Source organism: Cupressus sempervirens, chromosome 1 (assembly GCF_028749045.1).
Source record: "Cupressus sempervirens isolate cs-2001-9-10 chromosome 1, ASM2874904v1, whole genome shotgun sequence".
Classification (NCBI taxonomy): Eukaryota; Viridiplantae; Streptophyta; class Pinopsida; order Cupressales; family Cupressaceae; genus Cupressus; species Cupressus sempervirens.
The window spans coordinates 23190281-23210147 of record NC_143118.1 but is presented as its reverse complement, the minus strand read 5'-3'; the positions used below and the strand labels follow the sequence as shown (position 1 = coordinate 23210147).

General features: G+C 35.6%; 1 pseudogene; it reads right to left on the bottom strand.

Annotated features, from left to right (window-relative positions):
- Positions 1 to 385: 385 nt before the first annotated feature.
- LOC149575978 (U3 snoRNP-associated protein-like EMB2271) overlaps positions 386 to 19867 on the bottom strand; it is a 45407-nt pseudogene continuing 25925 nt past the window's right edge.

Here is a 19867-nt window from a genome sequence, read left to right as displayed (position 1 = left end):
TAACGTTAAAATGCCAAAAATAATACGACGATTGATTTCAGCATAAAAGGTGCCACACATGCAGTAACATACAGCCATTCAATTTATCACCAGCTCCTGATTATGGTTTCGTGAGTTATATGTTACAGCACATTGCATTTTTATGTTGTGAAATCCATTCTTTAATTTTTTGCGACTTTAATGTAATTTTGTACTACCAACCTCATGTGTCAGTCACCTTGTTTGACAATTTGATGACATAATTCTTTATGATACAAGTAAAGATCGAGCACATTTTCTGTATTACAGAAAAGTTAAATATGAGAAATGCCAAAATACATAATGTTCAGTAGAATCCAACTCCACTAAATAATGAGACATGCACTGATAGGCTATACAATTCACCTTCTATGTAAAATTATTTTGCGAGGCCCATTTAGATATAGCCTAAAATTTGATAAAATCTGGCGAATTTGCATGGCACCTGATGTAGATTCAGGTTTCTCAAAATTGACCTCAAGAAGGCAACTTCTAGAGGTGTATTAAAAAGATTAAATCATTAAGCAATTTTTTTCATATCTACTACAAAATTACATTGGCTTTACAACAAATAAAAGAATGCATAGATTGAGAGGACAAAATTAGAAAATTCTCTCTGCACTACGTCTCATGCCAAGCCAACTTCCTAAAAATACATTTGATATATTCCCGAATAAAATATTCTGGTCGGCCACAGTTAGGGGTCAGAACGATCTTGGTGCTTGAAACTTGAAATGCGGCAGACGACCTTAGACATAAAGCAAACATTGACAAATCAGGAGAATGTGTTGCTATAAAGGATTTCCCAAAACATGCACCAAGTTCTCCTATACACTAATGTACATACCAAGCATATCACTGAGAGAAGCAACAAAGATATGATACGATAATTCCAATTTTCTCCTCATGCTCATCATGAAATATCTATAGGGTACAAAGCAACACCGTTGCGAGCAGCTTGAATGCGACCCCATCTACCTAACCGAGGCTCCTGTTTAAGAAATTTCCAATTAGATAATTAGTGCTTGCTCTAACTGTTGATTTTAATGATTGATTAAACAACTTGAATTGTAATATATGAAGGAATCCGTACAGAATTCAAAATGAAAAGATATGCAGATGAATGTGAAAAATTGCGCATTTAGCATTGGTTTGTAGCTATAAATCAACAAGCATGGAAGCAAAAGTATAGGAGCAAATAGGATTTATTGAAACCAGAGCCCTCCCTTTCCCAAAGACATGTAACACCATATCCAGTACATTTAGTTTGGATATGTATTAACTTGTTAAATGTATTGGATGTAGTATCACCAAAAAAATCAAGCCATGAACTAATTAACAATAGTGCAATGCAGTCTTTTATAACAAGTTAAGCATTTAAGTAGGTACGATGAGCATAGATAAATCAAAAAAATTAGTCATAATTATGCTTGTGACCACCGATAATGCCAAAGCTTGAAATGTACAGAGTTCGGATAATTCCATGCAGGGTCTGGTGCAGGCAATTTTAGAGGAATGGAGACAAAAAGCTGCAGAACCAAAAACTCAGGTGAATGCTGCATTGGAATTACGATCTTACAGTTTCTATTTAAGCAAAATATTCAATGATAAACAGATATGATATATCTAAAAACTGTACAAAATGATAGACCAAACGCAATACTGGAGTGGAATCCTCCAAGTATTGTAACAACAAAATATACTCAACATTAAGAAAAAAAGGAGAACAAAATATAAATTTGATAATAGAGTGATGGCCTTAGACTACCTATAAATTCTACTACAAAATTAACATGTGAGATGAGCTGGCTACCATCTTCCAAAACATGCCCACATACATCTTAGAGTATCAGTAATACATATATAAAGATATATTTAAGACCCATTAATGGAGTTTTGCATCCACTCTAATATCACCCCAACATCATTGCTTAAAGAGCCTTGACAAAGGCGGCATTCACTTAACACTTTGTGACAATCTTCCATCCCAAAACTTTGCACAGCCATGAGTACTACTCCCTTGCACTAATTACAAAAAACAAGTTGCAATGAAAGATGTCCCAATAGAAATACGGTTAAATTAGCATATAAAGGTAGAATCATATAAAGCGATTGGGAAGCATGAAACTATTGGAAGTAACCTAGAACCCTAATAAAAACACTTATATATTGTATGCAGAACTTCGCAGAGAATTATGTATCCTCTTTGCCATAAGTCACAACATGAATGAATGCATGTCTCAAGGTTCGCCTTTTTAAGCTTATTATTTGAGTCTGTAAGACATGATTAAACTCTCCTTTCGAAATAGTGCAACAACTTAAGGACAATGAATTAGTGAACAGTAACCAGCCAGGAAGAATGGCACACATTAAAGCAATTTAAGCATAAGAAGAAGTTTCGTGCAGTAAAACTGAAACACAAAATAGTAATGCGTAACAGAGGAGTATATGTCCGTCAATGGAAGGGTGGTTTTTAGGCCTTATTTCTAGATCTGAAATCCTTTGACCTCTTTGCCGTTTCAAATTTCTTGTAGTGTTACTTTTAATATTTTATTGATCTGTGTTAGTATTTCTTTATTTAGTTATTAAATTTTATTTTTATTTCTATTGAATTGACCCACAAATTAGTCAGCAACCTTGGTTAAAAGCCAGCAACAATTCTTTCCAGCATATAATCTGATAGAAACTTATCTTCAAAATCAGACACGGTAGTTGAATGCAGAACATTAATTGAACCTTTGTGCAGATGCACAAGGCAATTGCAAGCATTTCTATCATTGGTTAAAATGAAGCTTCTGTACAGTAATACTTACAAATGTTTAACAGGATAAACTCAACCTTAATGTGTATTGATTTCAGCATCTGTGTAATTAGTAGACACATATTAAAAAGCTCAGGAAATATTGAACTCAACCGCAGTGTTTTCAGAATTACAAATTTTATGGTAAAATTGTCAGTGTAGCATAAAACTTCCAAAAGATTCTACAAAAAAAAATGGTTTGACGGTGAAATGTTTGCAAATTAATGATAGACTACTTAATTTGGTACAAGCAGTTCTATGTCTTGTCTTAGATGCATGAGTTGATTTCTAGCACCACAATGCACAACATGGAAAAAAATTATCCTGTTTTTTGAGACAATTTGGTATTTATTGCCATCTCACATCAGAGTTAGGCAGTGAAAATGTCTTAAGGTTGTTCGATCCCAGTGATCTCTGCCCTTTTTTTTTTCTGGCATTGGTACTAACCAGTAATTGCTATTGGTGTGTGATGGGTACGCCAAAGAGGAGTGGAAGGTGAAATGGGGAAAATTTTGGTCTATTTTTGACATACGTTTTTGATGTCCATGAGAGAGAGAGAGAGAGATACAGAGGTTGAGGAAGAGGAAGCTAGAGAGGGAGAGAAAGAGATGAGAGGAGAGATGAATGGGCAAAGAGACTAAGACATGTCTAGAAGTAGATGCAGATAGAGCGAGAGAGGAAAAGAGAGACAAATAGATAGATGTAGAGAGAGAGATAGAAAGAGAGAAGGGGAAAAGGGAGATAGAGAGGGAGAGGGAGAGCATAATGTTCCCTATTAGAACTTCACTTAATTTTCACTAGGACCCCTAAACGAGGTCTGGATTAATACCTTGGTTTAAAGCCTGCACCAAGTTAGTTATCAATAGCTAAACAAACACATACTTCAACAATGTTCCAAACAAAATTCTAATCATTATTATATAATCCTAATGTACACGAGATTTCCTCAAGGCTTTTTCAAAGAACCCATCCTCATTATGAAGCACCATGGGAGATCATACAGGGCACATGGAACCTATCCATCAAGCCCAAGAGCGAGAAAGTGACAGCCACCATTCAACCTCCCTGCCCCACTCAGGGTTACCACTCTCAAATGGATCTTATACTACTTACAATCCCTATATGTACACTCCCCTCCATGATGGAATGGTAGATTAAGCTTATTGGAATCTTCATTATTAATTATACATTAGAAGCAATAGAATATCGGCACACATTCCCACTTCCCATCAAATGAACGTCCAATAACAAAAATTAGCCAATTGATATTGTAAACCATTCTTGCTTACTTTGAGTGGATACTCATACATTCCCATAGATGATCAGAAATCGTGACCTCTTGTATGGTTATAATTGTTATACAGGCGTGATTGGGCTATTTGCATTGTTTTGAATATTGGATTCATAATACATCTTTGATCCATTGTTGGCAGAATTCGTGATCAAGTTACCGATTCACAAAATGGGCAGCGTGATGGGCATTATATTTACCCCATGCTTGATTTGTTTCAAGGTCACTGTTTTAGCAAAATTATTCTAGAATCACAACTAAAAATGAGATCCATAAATATGATGCAATGGACAAATTTTATGGCATTTAATTGACAAATGTTGGAGTCCATTATGAATAGCCCTATGATCAACTATGCAAAGAACATTGGGAAGTAGGAGAAACACTTCTTTCTTATAATCCTTGGTTAATTTATGATGTAGATATTATTGGGTGGCTAGAGAGTTTCAAAGAAAAGCCCGACAAGAATGCCCAAAGTTATATTTTCTCCCGGCAGTTTATAAAGGCTTTGGAATAGCTGAGATAAGCAGAGGATCGGGCTCTTTCTTAAGTTCAAAAAAAATGCATGCAACTCCAATGCCGAGCTCCAGCTCTTACGGTCAATCTCCGAAGTTGCAAAAACAGAGGATTATGAGGCAAAATAGTGGTTGAATTGTCTATGCATGTGACTGTATCATGGTTACTCTAGAGAGAACTCAAGAAATGGTGGTTGCTGCAATTGGAATGTCTGAAGCACATCATCAAACCATTCTGTTGTGACTTCTCTATTGGAACATTTCCCAGTTGGCTATACTGCACCGGTGGATTGGACTTCGTGACACAGTGACAGATATTCACTGTGTCTTCAGTACCTTTGAAGAGAATGTCACATGTCATAAAAGAATGCTTATTGATTTTGAAGCCCAGGGAGATGCTGTTTTTCAGAGACTGTGGTCTTTATGACATGGCAATGCTATGATTTCCTTCTGCTCAAAACATTGCAGATCGTCATTATGTACAAGGTGACAGTGTAAGGCCTATGGATACTCTACATGTTTTATTTGCTGACATTTATCAAGCAATTCATGAAATTGTGACGCTGAATGGAAAGACTGGGGCAGATCATACAAATTGCCAATGTCTGGTTGAACGATTGAAGCTTTTGAAGCCTCTGCTGGATGATGTTAAGGACTCAAAGACAGCTTTGATGGGATCAGTTGTCAGGGTATTTGAAGAACTATATTCTTCTTTGAAGAAGGCTCAGGAACTTATAGAAAGATGTAGTACAAAAGGGAGTCAAGTTTATAGGGTACTTTGCAGCCAGCAGAATATCACTAAATTTCAAGAAAAATCTTTGGATATCTATCATGTCCTGAATTCCTTGCCTCTTCTCTACATACTCCAGACCAGTTACAACTTCAAGTTGAAATTTGTGCTGAGGAATTGCACAGGTTAAGATACACTATCTCAAACATAATGCCATTATAGGAATCGACACAGTTGGTAAAGGAGAAGCTCCATGAATGGTTATTCAAGGTTAGGGCGCAACTTCTGCGGGAGATGCAGGATACAAGTTTTGAGTTTGTTCTTCAAGATATAAATAAGGCAAAGAAGGCAATGGATAAGGCTCCTTCTGGGAGTATTATCAAAGTTATTGAAAACATGCTAAATACTGGAAATCTCAATACTCAATCTGGTCTTGATCTTCAATAGAGTTCTGTAATGACTGTCATTGCAGAGAAGCTCAACTTTTTCCATTTTCTTTCACATTTCCGATCTTTTCACAGGGGAGCATAGTTTGCACAAATGCAACCAGTACAGTGTGCAAGCTGCTTCCAGAGTCATGGGGCTTTATGTGTCTTGTGCACACACACCAGATGATCACACTCCAAACCGAAGTGTTAATAATGTTAACCTGATCACCTACAGGTCTGATAGTACATACCATAAATGTTCTTCTCAATATAATATATCTCTAAATTAGCATTTTATATAGGACTCTAAGGGCCAGAGACTTCTTAGGAAACAAGATTATAATGTTTAACCAAACTAACAATTAGTTTGTTAAGTGCTATTAATTATATCTTCATGAATCGCCGACTAGGAAGGAGTTTGATTAGTGCTCATTTAGGAAAGGTTATGTCCCTCTAAGGGACATATCCTTTAGAAAGGATATATAGTAGGTTGTAAATGCAGTTTATATGACACACAGTTACAGCAGTCTGCTCCTCCAAGCATTTTACATCCAGCGTATTCTAAATCAGAGATATTCTAATTCAATCAAGATCGATTGTAGAGTACTGGATCTGCATTTAGGATAAGTGTTAAATTCCTCAACAATCTGAATATTCATAATATTTAGAAGACCATTCTCAGCAATTCAAGACTGAACTAATAGTCTGATCCAAAGAACAAAGAATTAGCAGAAACTTTACATGGTATCAGAGCCAAGTTATCGGTTCTAGGGCTCTGCAAAACTCAGTTATCAAACTTCATATATATTTAGTAGCTTTCTCCTATCTTCAGTGGCATACACAATCAGACTTGAGGACAAGTTTGATGGAAAAGAACACTTTGAAGCCTGGAAATTCAGAATCTTGATGATTCTTGAAGAGAACAATGTTAAACAATTCGTTGACGGAGCATCCAAACAACCCCCAGTTGAACCTCACAAATCTATATGGTGAAAAGAAAATAGAAAAGCTATTCAAATCATCTTGGATGGAGTTAAAAATGATATTGTACCTATGCTTACAAAACATCAAACTGCCTTTGATATGATGAACGTATTACAAAATGCATATGAAATAAAAAATGCAACTAGGGTTCTTGCACTAAAAAGGCAACTAAATCACATTCAAATAAAGAAAGGAGAATCGATAAATTCTTATTTCCTAAGAGTTGCCGGCATTAGAGATGAACTATCAAGCATAGGAACCATCATTAGTGACACAAAATTAATACTTATGGCTATACATGGATTGCCAGATTCATGGGAGACATTCGCACAAAGAATAAGTGCGAGAGATCAGCTTCTGGACTTTAACAAACTCAAGAATAGTTGTCTTCAAGAGGAATCTAGAAAACTAAAGAAAAGAGGGAAACCAAAAGTAGAAGATGAAGAACTTTACGTTCTTAATACAAACTCTTATAAGGGCAAGAAAAAGCATTTCAAGAAGAAAAAGGGAAATCAAAAAAATGTGAAGCCCAAGAAAAATCTATCTAAAATAAAGAGTTTCAAATGCGAAAAATTTGGACACTATAGATCTAATTGTCTTAAAAATTCCAAACAACAGGCAAATTGTACATATGTCACTAAAGAAGAAGATACTAATGATCCTGAGAACCGTGTTCTGTATTCCTCTCTATCAAATGAAATTTCAAATAAAGCATGGGTAATTGATAGTGGATCTTCTAGACATATAACGAGATACAAAGAAACTCTAGATTTTTTATCAGAGAAGGTTAATAGTGAAGCTAACATTGGTGATAACTCAGCACACCCCGTTGAAGGAATTGGAAATTGTACTTTGAAACTAAAATCAAGAAATACTCTTCTTCTTGAAGGTGTACTCTATGTACCAGGGATTAAAAGAAACCTAATCTCAATTATAGCACTTGAAGATGATGGACATAATGTTGCATTCATAGATGGCAAAGTATTAACTTGGGCTAATAACTCTTCTATCAAAAAAGCAAAGTTAATTGGTCAAAGAAAAGAATATTTGTATGAATTAAATACAGAATCTAGTCAATCCACTCAAGCCCTAGTCCATGAAGCTATAGATACAAATGAAATATGGCACAGAAGATTAGGGCATCTAAATTTTAAAACCTTATCAACTATGGAGAAGATGGTTACTCGATTACCCAAATTAAATAAAGACCATCCTAGTATTTGCAAAGGGCGTGCTCTGGGTAAAAGCACCAGAAGTCCCTTTCATGATAGTACTAGAAAAACAAATAATGTACTAGAATTAATTCATTCCAATTTATATGGACCTATGTCTATTCCTTCTCTTGGAGAATTTTGGTATTATATCTTGTTCATATATGACTTCTCTAGGAAAACATGGATTTACTTTTTAAAATGCAAGGAATTAGAAAAAATCCTACAAAGATTTAAAGAATTCAAAGCATTAACTAAAAAAATTTCAGGACATAAAATTAAAACCCTTAGAACTGATAACGGAGGATAATATACCTCGGAATTGTTTAAAAGTTTTGTAACGAATCAGGAATTAAGAGGGAGTACATTGTTCCTTATAACCCAGAGCAAAACAAGGTAGCAGAAAGAAAGAATAGGACAATTATAGAAGCTGCTAGGGCTATGATTTTTGACCAAAATCTAGAATACTATCTTTGGGCAGAAGCCTCTTGTACTGCAAAACAGAAGCCCTCACTCCTATCTTTAAGATAAAATCCCTGAAAAAGTATTTACTAAAGTAAAACCCAATATAAGTCCTCTTAGAATTTTTGGACGTCCTGTATATATCCATATTCCAAAAGAAAATAGAACCAAGTTAGAACCCTCTGGGAGGAAAGGTATTTTTGTAGGGTATAGTGAAACTTCTAAAGCATATAGGATTTTCATACCTGGACAAAAAACTATTGAACTTAGCAGAGATGTAATCTTTGACGAAGATCTTGCATTCAAAAGAGTCATAAGTTCTGATGAACCTTCTTCTTTATCTATTTTTGAAAGAAATAGTGACTTTGGGTCCCAGAGGGAGAACTTAGAAGAAATCAAAGATGAAATTCAAAATATGAACCTTAAAGAAAATTCAAAGAAAAGACCACTTTGGGCCATTAAAACAATTGAAGCAGCCCAAGACTTTGTTGCACCTTCCGAAACAGTCAGAGAAAGCAAAAGACCTAAAAGATTCTCTGGTTATACAGCTAACATGAGTGACTTATCCAAAACAAAGCCAACCAATCCCTCTGATGCTATTAAATAGATAGCTTGGAAAGAAGCTATGACAGAAGAATACCAATCTATCATAAAAAATGATGTTTGGGAAATTGTTCCAAGACCTAAAGGAAAACCTGTTGTTTCTTCTAAGTGGATATTTAGAATAAAGCATGTTGTTGACAGTAGTATTGAGAAGTATAAAGTCATATTTGTAGCCAGAGGATTTTCTCAGAAAGAAGGGATTGATTATGAAGAAACCTTTGCTCCTATTGCCAAATATACCTCCGTAAGAGCAGTCTTAGCAATTGCCGCATCAAAGGGATGGAAGGTACATCAGATGGATGTAAAAACAACATTCCTAAATGGAAAGATTTAAGAAGAAGTCTATCTAGAGCAACCGGAAGGATTTGAAACTCATGATCCTAACGCTTTTGTTTGCAAGCTCAAGAAAGCTCTTTATGGGCTTAAACAAGCTCCCAGGGCCTGGTATGAAATAATTGATAAATATCTCACCGGCTTAGGATTCTCCAAGAATGAAGCTGATTCAAACTTGTATTATAAAAGAGATAAAAATGATATGGTAATTCTGATATTGTATGTTGATGATTTATTAATCAAGGTGATGATCATCTTATAGATCAATGCAAGAAAGATCTAACTAGAGAATTCCAGATGAAAGACTTGGGGCTTCTCCATTACTTCCTAGGATTAGAAGTACGATAGTATTCTGACAGTATCATACTTAATCAAGGGAAGTACACATCAGACATTTTGAACAGATTTAGAATGTGGAATTGCAAGTCTATGTCTTCTGCAATGGAGACTAATTTACATAAACTTAAAGAAGCAGCAGCAGAATCACCTTCCATAGATTCTACTCTCTACATACAGATGATTGGATCACTTATGTACTTCGTAAATACAAGACCAGATATTTGCTATGCAGTTAATGCCTTAAATCAGTTTATGTGTGAACCAAAGGAGATTCACCTAGTTGTGATTAAACACACTATGAGATACTTACAAGGCACCCTTAATTTTGGACTCAAATATGAGAAAGTTGCTTTAGATTTGCATGGATTCACCGATTCAGATTGGGGTGGAAGTGTTAAAGACGGGAAAAGCACTTCAAGATGCTGTTTCAATTTAGGATCAACTCTAATATCTTGGATATGCAAAAAGCAGTCTTTAGTTGCTCAGAGCTCCATAGAAGCAGAATACATTGCAACAGCAATGGCCTCTCATGAAGCAGTCTGGCTGAGGAAGTTACTTGTAGGATTATTAATTTACTTGGGCAAGCCATGAATCCTATGATTATTCATTGTGATAATCAGAGTTCCATCAAACTCTTAGTGAATCCAGTTTTCCATGACAGGTTTAACATATTGAAATTTCTTACCATTATGTAAGAGATATGATAGACAGGAATTCTGTAAAATTGGAATACATTTGTACTGCAAATCAGACAACAAACATACTCACCAAACCTCTATCTAGAGTAAAGATAGAACATTTCGAGAGGAGACTTGGTATGGTTGAGTTGTAATCCATTTGTACTCTTTTGATTATTAATAAAATAATTTTATTTTTGTCAAGCTATCGACTGTTATGGCTCCGCCATTTGTATTCATTATTTTAAGAGGTGATGATCTCTGAAAAATAATGGACACTTGTACAAAACATTATGAGAGATGACTATCTCTTAGATAATGTGTTAAACATAAGAGTTCTACTGTAAGATCTAGATGAGTTCAAGATCATATTGTGATGTAGACATTGCTATGTTTATGAGTCACAAATTGGATAAAGGGAGAATTTTATTCTTCTCTGAGGTTATCCTGTTTTTTGATAGATCTTAAACTCTGGATATTGTTGTGATACTAGTTTCTATGAAATCACAATTTGGATAAACGAAGAGATTACTCTTCAGATTTATCCTGTATAATATCACTAGTAGTAGTGATTTGGTTTAGTAATATGACTTTGTATCATGTGTTCTATGATACCATATACTAAGAAGAATCAAACAGATAGAGAGTATTAATTCTTCTGTATTGGTATTGCTAGATATAATATCTCTCTATAGGATTATCAGTTTAAGAGGGAGTGTTAATAATGTTAACTTGATCACCTACAGGTTTGATAGTACAGACCATAAATGTTCTTCTCAGTATAATATATCTCTAAATTAGCATTTTATATATGACTCTAAGGGCTAGCGACTTCTTAGGAAACAAGATTATAATGTTTAACCAAACTAACAATTAGTTTGTTAAGTGCTATTAATTATATCTTCATGAATCGCAGACTAGGAAGGAGTTTGATTAGTGCTCATTTAGGAAGGGTTATGTCCCTCTAAGGGACATACCCTTTAGAAAGGATATATAGTAGGTTGTAAATGCAATTTATAGGACACACAATTACAGCAGTCTGCTCCTCTAAGCATTTTACATCCAACGAATTCTAAATCAGAGATATTCTAATTCAATCAAGATCGATTGTAGAGTATTGGATCTACATTTAAGATAAGTGTTAAATTCCTCAACAATTTGAATATTCATAATATTTAGAAGACCATTCTCAGCAATTCAAGACTGAACTAATAGTTTGATTGAAAGAACAAAGAATTAGCAGAAACTTTACACAAAGTGGGTTCAACTTTCCTAAATTTACCCTTGAATGGCAAAGGTACATCAAAAAATTAAAAATTATATCCATTTCCAGAAGTAAAGGGGATTAAAGGCAACATTTTGCATGAAGTATGGTATTGAGAATTAAAAAATTATAGTTCTCTCTAGGCCCAACAATATGCCAAGTGAGTATTGCTACTCAATTGAAAATATTTACACAAAGTTCTGAAAGGTGAAATTCACTGGACAGGAAACCTGGATATATATTTGCGATCTCAAGTGAAACTATATTCACCCAGATTAGCAATTTTTAATATCTATTAAGAGATTAAATCTTTTCATTAAAGGTGAAAATTATGTTCACAGGAGAGTTAACATAAGTGTTAGCCATTTTTGCCTCCCATTCAACCCACCATCAATAACCGATCAGGGATATCTTCAATGGACTATTTTCTTTTTGTGGGTTAACACATAATTAGGCTGGGGTTAACATTTTGTGTTAACTCGGTCTCTTCATGAACCAAATTGACTCGGTTCCTTCATCAATCGAGCTAGTTCAGTGTGTTCTTTGACCTAGTGAACTAGGTCGTCTCATTTGTCAAGTTGCGGGTTAACACACGTTTTCTGTCAGGGTTAACCATTTTCGCCATTTTAGAGAATGACTTTGCTCCTCTTTCCAAAATAACAAAATTTGCTATTTCGGAAGGCTTACCCTTTTGCTTTCATGAAATCGCATGCTGCCTCCTCCACCGTGCAATTGGGAATGTGTTGACCAACTGATTCATGCCACATGGAAAATTCTTCTTATGTTGGGTTGCTTTTGATCCAATGGTTTTTGTATTTTTGCATAGCTGCCTTAGATCTGGACGCATCTTTTAAAATTTATGTATGCATCTCAGCCATCCATTTGTTATGAAGATCTTGATCTACAGTTGGGTTTTATTCACTTGTTGAGGAGATTTCTTGCAGCATTTGGGCCGTCTATTTCAGAATGAAGATCTACATCGAGGATTCATCTTTTTTGGGGCAAATCAGATTTATTCCACGCGGGTTAACTCTACAATTTTGCTGCAGGTTAATAGTGCATGTTATCCCATCACGCGTTTTCTAACAGTGGTGTGAATTCATTTGTTGCGGCCATGACACATTACAAGGATTGTTCTTTAATGCTGAACTACATTCTTAGGCCTTGTTTGCACAACACCTTTGCATCTCCATGCCTCTTTATTGAATGTAATGATCAAATCTCATGGGATTTGATTTCTTACGGCTGGGTGCATTTGTTTTTCCCTTCTTGTCACTTCACTACAGCAAGCTGATTTTAAGATCAGATTTTACTCTGATATTCATTTATTGCTCTCTGCAATTCAACTCCACTTAGGTTGGGGTTTGAACTCCATAGTTTAGATCCGAGTTATGCCTGCTCTATAAAGACAAGTTGTAAATACATTTTCTGAGTTCTTCTCTGTTCTTCTCTGGTTCATGACAGCAGCCTTGTGCACTGTTATTGTAACTGCAACTTTGCCTTCCATTAATAAAACTTGTCATTTTCTTACCTATTCTTACCATTCTGCTCTCTAGTGCATGTATTTGCCTTGTAGTGAATAGTTCCTTTCTGTTTTCTTGATTCATATGTTGTGTTAAGTCTATTAGTAATTGTTGCATAGTGAAATATCTTTCCTTTCAGCACTTCAATCAGTTCCAAACCTGCATGTGGTTCCTTTGACATAGAATAGAGTCAAGACTAGAGTATTCCGGATTTTCATTGTTGTGTAGTGCAGTCATAGGCAGAGCTGTGACCACACTTCTATCTCGGAGCATCACCCCCTTTCCCTTTCTACATTCTCTTTCAGTTCTCCTTCTCCCTTTTCCTTCCCAGTTTTAGTTTAGGTGCATAATAGTAAGGAAGCCAGCCTTCTCCAAAGATTCAGCCTCAGAGCACAAGTCGCACATTTGAAGGTTGTTTCCATGTTACACAAGGTCGCTTGAGGGTCATACCTCAAGCAAGGGTGCAGACTTTTTTGTCAATAGTAAAGAAATTGGTAAAAATAAAATGATATTTCCTTACAGCAAAGGTAAACATAAGGGTCAGATATTTTAAAATAGGGAAAAGTGAGAAACCAATGAAGAGGGACCTTTTCAAGATTCAGTTGCAAAACTGAATAATGTTTTCCAGGGGAATCTGTTTATTGAAAAAGATGGGCCAGAAAAGGCTGCTTCTTTCTCGAAAGTCTGTAGGCTACAGGGAAGAGAAGATGGTTTTCGAAGTTCTGATTGTAACAGAGAGAAAGGGGAATTATATTTGTGTTTTCTGCAGCTAGATTTTAATGGCAGGGTTAAAAGTGATCCAAGGATCATTTTTGTTGTGTATTGAAAATTAAAGAGAAGTTTGTATCCTAGATGTTTTGGTCCAGATATTTACTTCTCTGATTGAAATAAATCAGTTGGTTGTTTCTTTCATGTTTTTTAATATTATCTTGTATCATCTTGTCAAGTAGATGTTTGCAATGTGAATCTGTTGGTTTATGTATACATGTTTTGCAGATAGAGATATTAAATTCCCTTTTGATTTCTCTGTAATAGGGAAGATTGAATATGTGATCTGTTGATCATTTGTTTATTTTTCTCTGAATCTTTCATGTAATCACATTCATTTCGTATTGATGAATGAATGTCAGTTGCCTTCGTGTCTTCGAGTTAAAGAAATAATCAGTAACTAATTCGTTGAATATCTTTTAGGAGGGAGCTGTAGCTCTCGATTCAGAGGAAAGCTAGAAATTCCATGATAGTCTTTCCAACTGTTGGTTGAGTTTGTTCTTCTGTTAGGGCATTCTGAGTCTTTCTGTATCATTCATTTTGAAGGATAAATCTGTCAACCAACATATGGTATACCTTCTCCCGAATGTACTGTGACTGTTTCCAACTAATTGTTGGCCTTGATCGCTTGTCTTAATTAGGTGGTTGCTCTTAACTATGACTATCTCTAACATCTATTCACAACACAACTAGTAATATTCTTAATACATAATCGATTGCGTACTGCTGCTTGACAAAAATGTATCATCAATATCCATGGTCTGCTGTAGATGATGAACTACCATCACCACCTTCACTGGAGGAGAGTAACAGTTTTTTGGGTGGAATACATATATCTTCATTATCAATTTAAATATTTGTTTTTACTTTAGGTTATTGCGGGGCCATGACAGTCTGCCCTTCCCAATATTGCTTATCCTCGAGCAATCTCAAATTCAGACAATTGATGATCTTCTCTTTCCCATGTAGCATCTTCTATAGGCAGGCCTTTCTCCACTGAACCAATAATTTGGGAGTCTTATTCTTTTATCTTTTCTTCCCCATAGCTCGGAAGTCTTATTCTATAATCTTTTCTCCTGCATAGCAAGGAAGATTTCAAGTTTCAAAAATAAATTTGCCTTCGATGGAAACATGAAATATATTGTGGATTCTAATATTTCCAGACAATTCCAATTCCAAAGCTATCACATCTCTCTAATAATCTTGTATTATCCGAAAAATCGAGCTTCCACTCCACTAGCCTTGATTGAAAATTATTTGTGGTTGTAACCTAGGATACCAATGTAGGCATTGTAGGCTTCCGTCCACATTTGGATGCCTGTGGGTGGCATCTGGGAAATTCCAGTCACATCCACGTGCGTCAGCCCAGAAAAACAAAAAAACAATGACTTTTCACTTTTACAAGAAAATTAAAACATGTACGTTTTAGCACTTTAATAACATTTTATTTGCCAAACCCTAAAACGGCCCTAATAGAGGCCTTTCAACCATTCAACTATCATTTTGTTGCAGCTGGGTTTGCTCTTCTCATTTGGCTTCCATTTTGGCCTTTTGAAGGCAACTTAATTATATTTTCAAAGAGGAATCATCGTAGGGCGAGAGTTGACTTCCACAAGTTCATTAAAACACAAAGAGGTAAGCATTTTATCCTATTCTTGAGTGTCTCAATGAAATTTTTTGAGATTTTGATGAATCTTTGGAAGTTTGTGAAGAAATATTCCATGTTTGTTTCAATTTATTTTTTCTAAAGAAATTTAGAAACAAGTTTAGGTATCTATTCGAATGGTTTTGTATCATTGTTTTTTACTTGTATGCTTGATAATTGATATTCATAGTTTATTTATTTATTTAAATTTATTTAATTTCTTATTATAGAAAGAAACTACATTGTATTGTGCAAGAATGGTTGCCACCGGTAGTTAGGGCCACTAGTAGTCAAAGTTCAGTGGGAGGGAGGGCAAGGTCAGAGTTCAATGGCAGGGGAAGGAGGGGATAATTTCAAAATTAATTTAGGGTCTCCTCTATGAAGACATGCAACAAGAATATCACAGGTTTCAAGTGGTGGCTCCTATAGTTGGAGTTGTAGTTATTATCAAAGTAACAAAAGAAAGCCTTTTAATAGCTCTTATTCCCGAGTAAAACTTCATTTTATGGGCCCAGTTGGTAGAGCTTTTGGAATATGCAAAGGTGCAGAGGGGAAGGGGTTGTTTGATGCACAGATAGCTTCGTTCATAAAAGAACAAGAAGTTGTCGATCGTTTGGTTAAAAGATCAAAAAAAAGTTATTATCAACCTCCTTCCTCAAAAATGAACAAAATGCAATCACCCATTGAACCGGAACCAATTGTATCCTCCAAACGTTCATTCATGCAAGTACTTGTACTGGGAGAGGAGGAAGAAGTAGAAAATAGTGCATCAGCCCAAAAAAGAGGCCCATTGCACTCTACATTTAAAATGAAGGCAAGAGACCACGCTAATGAAGCCATTGCACGTTGCCTCTATGCTAATGGCCTTGCGTTCAACCTGGTAAGATCACCACATTGGAAGGAAATGGAAAGAGTCATCAAAGAAGCACCAAATGATTACACAAGTCCTGGGTATGAAAATGTGTGTACCATACTCTTGCAAAAGGAGAGAGTTTCTATAGAGAAAGAACTTCAACCCATTAGAAGTGCTTGGAAAATTTTGGGTGTGACAATTATGGTTGATGGTTGGGAAGATACAAGAAACAGGTCATTAATTAATGTGATTGCAGTGTCCCCCAAACGGGAAATGTTTCTAAAGGCAATTGATTGTTAGATGGAGGTGAAGGATTCAAAATTCATCTCTAATATTTTCATTAAGGCCATAGATATGGTGGGTAGTGAGAATATGGTCCAAGTTGTTACAAACAGTGCCAAAAATTGTAGGGGAGTTGGTGCTTTGGTTGAGGGTCGGTATAACCATATTTTTTGGACACCATGCACTATACACTCCCTCAACTTGATCATGCAAGAGATTGGCACTCAAATAGATTAGGTGAAGCAAATATACAAAAAGGGAGAGGACACACAAATGTTTGGAAAAAAATCACAATCCATTTTTAGAACGTACTCAAAATTGGAGTTGCTGAAGGTAAATTAATTTTTTGTAATTATTAAATTTCATGGATTTGCAATTTAGTTAATATTTACACTTTTATTGTCAATTGACATATTGTTCACTTGCTTAGGTTGTTAAGACCCGTTTTGCATCTCATACTATTGTTATGAGACGACTTCTTAAGGTGCAAGACGCTTTGAGCCAAATAGTCATTTGTCCTCAATGGGGTATGTGGAAGGCTTCAAATACAGAAAGAGCCCTAAAGATTAGGGGTATGATATTGGATGATTGTTGGTGGACTCGTGTGCAATACGTACTAGATATCACCGAGCCCATCATGACTATGCTTCGCTTTGCCGATACAGATACACCTTGCTTGGCAGATGTGTACAATGGCATGGACACCATGATTGAGATGGTAAAACATTCTATACAAGCACTTGAGAGTGACCCTACAGAATGTCAAGCCTTATGCATTAAAGCAGAAGCAGTAATTCTTCATCATTGGGAGAAGATGACTACCCCATTGCACCCCCTTGCATATGCTTTATCTCTCGGGTATTATAGTGAGGCGATACTTTCAATGCCAGATAGAATTGCACCATATGGTGATGAAGAGTTTGCTAATGGGTGCTCCAAAGCTTTTGCAAGAATCTTCGAAGATGATGAGATGCATGAAAAGGTGAGGCTAGAGTTTAACTATTTGCTTTCGGAGCAACACTTACTCCATTTCCAATTAAGGACCAAAATGAAATGGGAGCAATCACATGGTGGTACATGTATGATCAGCCATACCAACATCTACAACATCTTGCAATCAAAATCATCTCACAAGTAAGTTTTGATTTTTGTTTTTAGAATACAACTTGTATTCTACAATCTAGTGTTTAACATCTATCATATTGTCATTTGCTTTTCGTTTGTATGTTTAAAAATTAATTTTGTGAACACAATGTGAGTTGTGAATTCTTATGCTGCTGAAAGGAATTGGGCTACATACTCTTATATCCATTCAGTGAAGCACAACCAATTGGGGTCAAAGAAAGCCGAGGACATGGTCTACATTCATACCAGCTTGCATCTTTTGTCACATAAGGATGATGAATACTTGGATGGGGCAGCCAAAATTTGGGATGTACTCCCTCAGTGTGCAAACTTGGATGCAACACTTCATGATCTTACTAAGATGGTGGATGATGGTGATGATAGGTCTATGACACAGGGTGCATCTAGTGCAAGTGGAACCATTCTTGGTTCAAATGATATGGAGCTTGCAAATGTTGGAGATGAGGAGGATCCAGAATTTTTTGAGAATCCTTATGATTCTGATTAGTGAACATTGAATCGTGAACTATGTTTTTGATTTTTTAGTTTGGACATGGAGTCTAGAACATGAATAATTGTGGCTATGAAGTTAAATTTGAAGTTTGAACTATTTAATTGACATATAAATAATCTTGAATCTTGATCAATGGTAAAGCATCATACGATACTATCAAATGATGTATGTTTTTCTATTTCTATGTTTCTAACTCTTAAGTTCTTGTATTTATAAATTTCTTAAATTCTTTGCATATTTATTAATATGCAAAGAATTTAAACACATCCGTACCCAAAAAAATCCTACATCCTATATCCGCATCTGAATCGATAACTTAGGTTGTAACCATAAGAAAGCCAAACCTCCAACTTCAAGCGTTCTCTCAATGCAATTCCAATTGGTATAGATCTTTTGTTAGTTCCAGGTACGATGCTAGATGCCCTTGAGAGTCTTCGCGATATCCATATTTTGTTGTGCAAAGTCCTTGGCCCTTGGTACTCAACTTTCTTGGATGAACAATGACATGTGGTTGGAGGTATTATAACAATGATCACCAAGGTGCAACCATCTTGTCCATTCATTTTCTTGTCTAGAGACATAGTTCCTCAAGTATCCTTGTATCACTTGTTTACAATCTTTGTTTGTACATCTATTTGGGGATGGTAGCTTGTATTGGGTGTAAGTTTAGTACCTATTAAATGGAAGAGAACTTACCAAGATAGGCTCAGGAACTATCTTTACCACTAATAACTTGCAAGGTCATGCGGTTAGAAGTTTCAACTATTTGCAGAGCTTGACAATCCACCACTACATACATACAATCCTTTCCTTCAACCTTGAGTAACCAGATTATGAATTCCATAAAGATAATTCCCATTTTTCATTTGGATTGGATGAAGGTTGTAGGAACATGACTGGATGACTTTCTTCAGTTTTGTTTCTTTGATAGTCATACATTTTTGTACACATCAAAGGACATCTTTTTTTAAGTCCCTTCCAAAAGTATTTTCCCCTTTTTTGTAAGTTTTGTCAAATCCATGGTGACCGGCTAACGAGTTGCCACAATATTCCTTAATAATCGTGTCCTTCATTTTAGAATTGGGTACCAAGAAAGCCTATTCTTGTACAAGAAAAGTTTTTCTACTACTTTGTATTCTTCATTGAGCATATTTCCTTCTAGAATATTATCATCTTGTGTGTCTTTAACATATTTCGCAATGATGTCATTCCTCTAATTGGCTCCAATGTTTTTCATGGAGTTAAGGTGGGATCCTTATGATAGGGCATCTGGGGACAAACATAATCAAGATCAAAAGTTATAGGCTTGTATATTGTTTTTCATTTAGGTGCTTTGATTAATAAAGAATCTCAAGCTATTATGATCTATTTTGACATGGAACTTCCCACAAACCAAATAGTCTTGACTAGGTTATAGGGTATGCATGATGGCTAACTTCTTCTTGTCATAGATGGAGTACCAATTTGAAAGAACGTAAAATCAAGGATGGCTATGAAAGAAC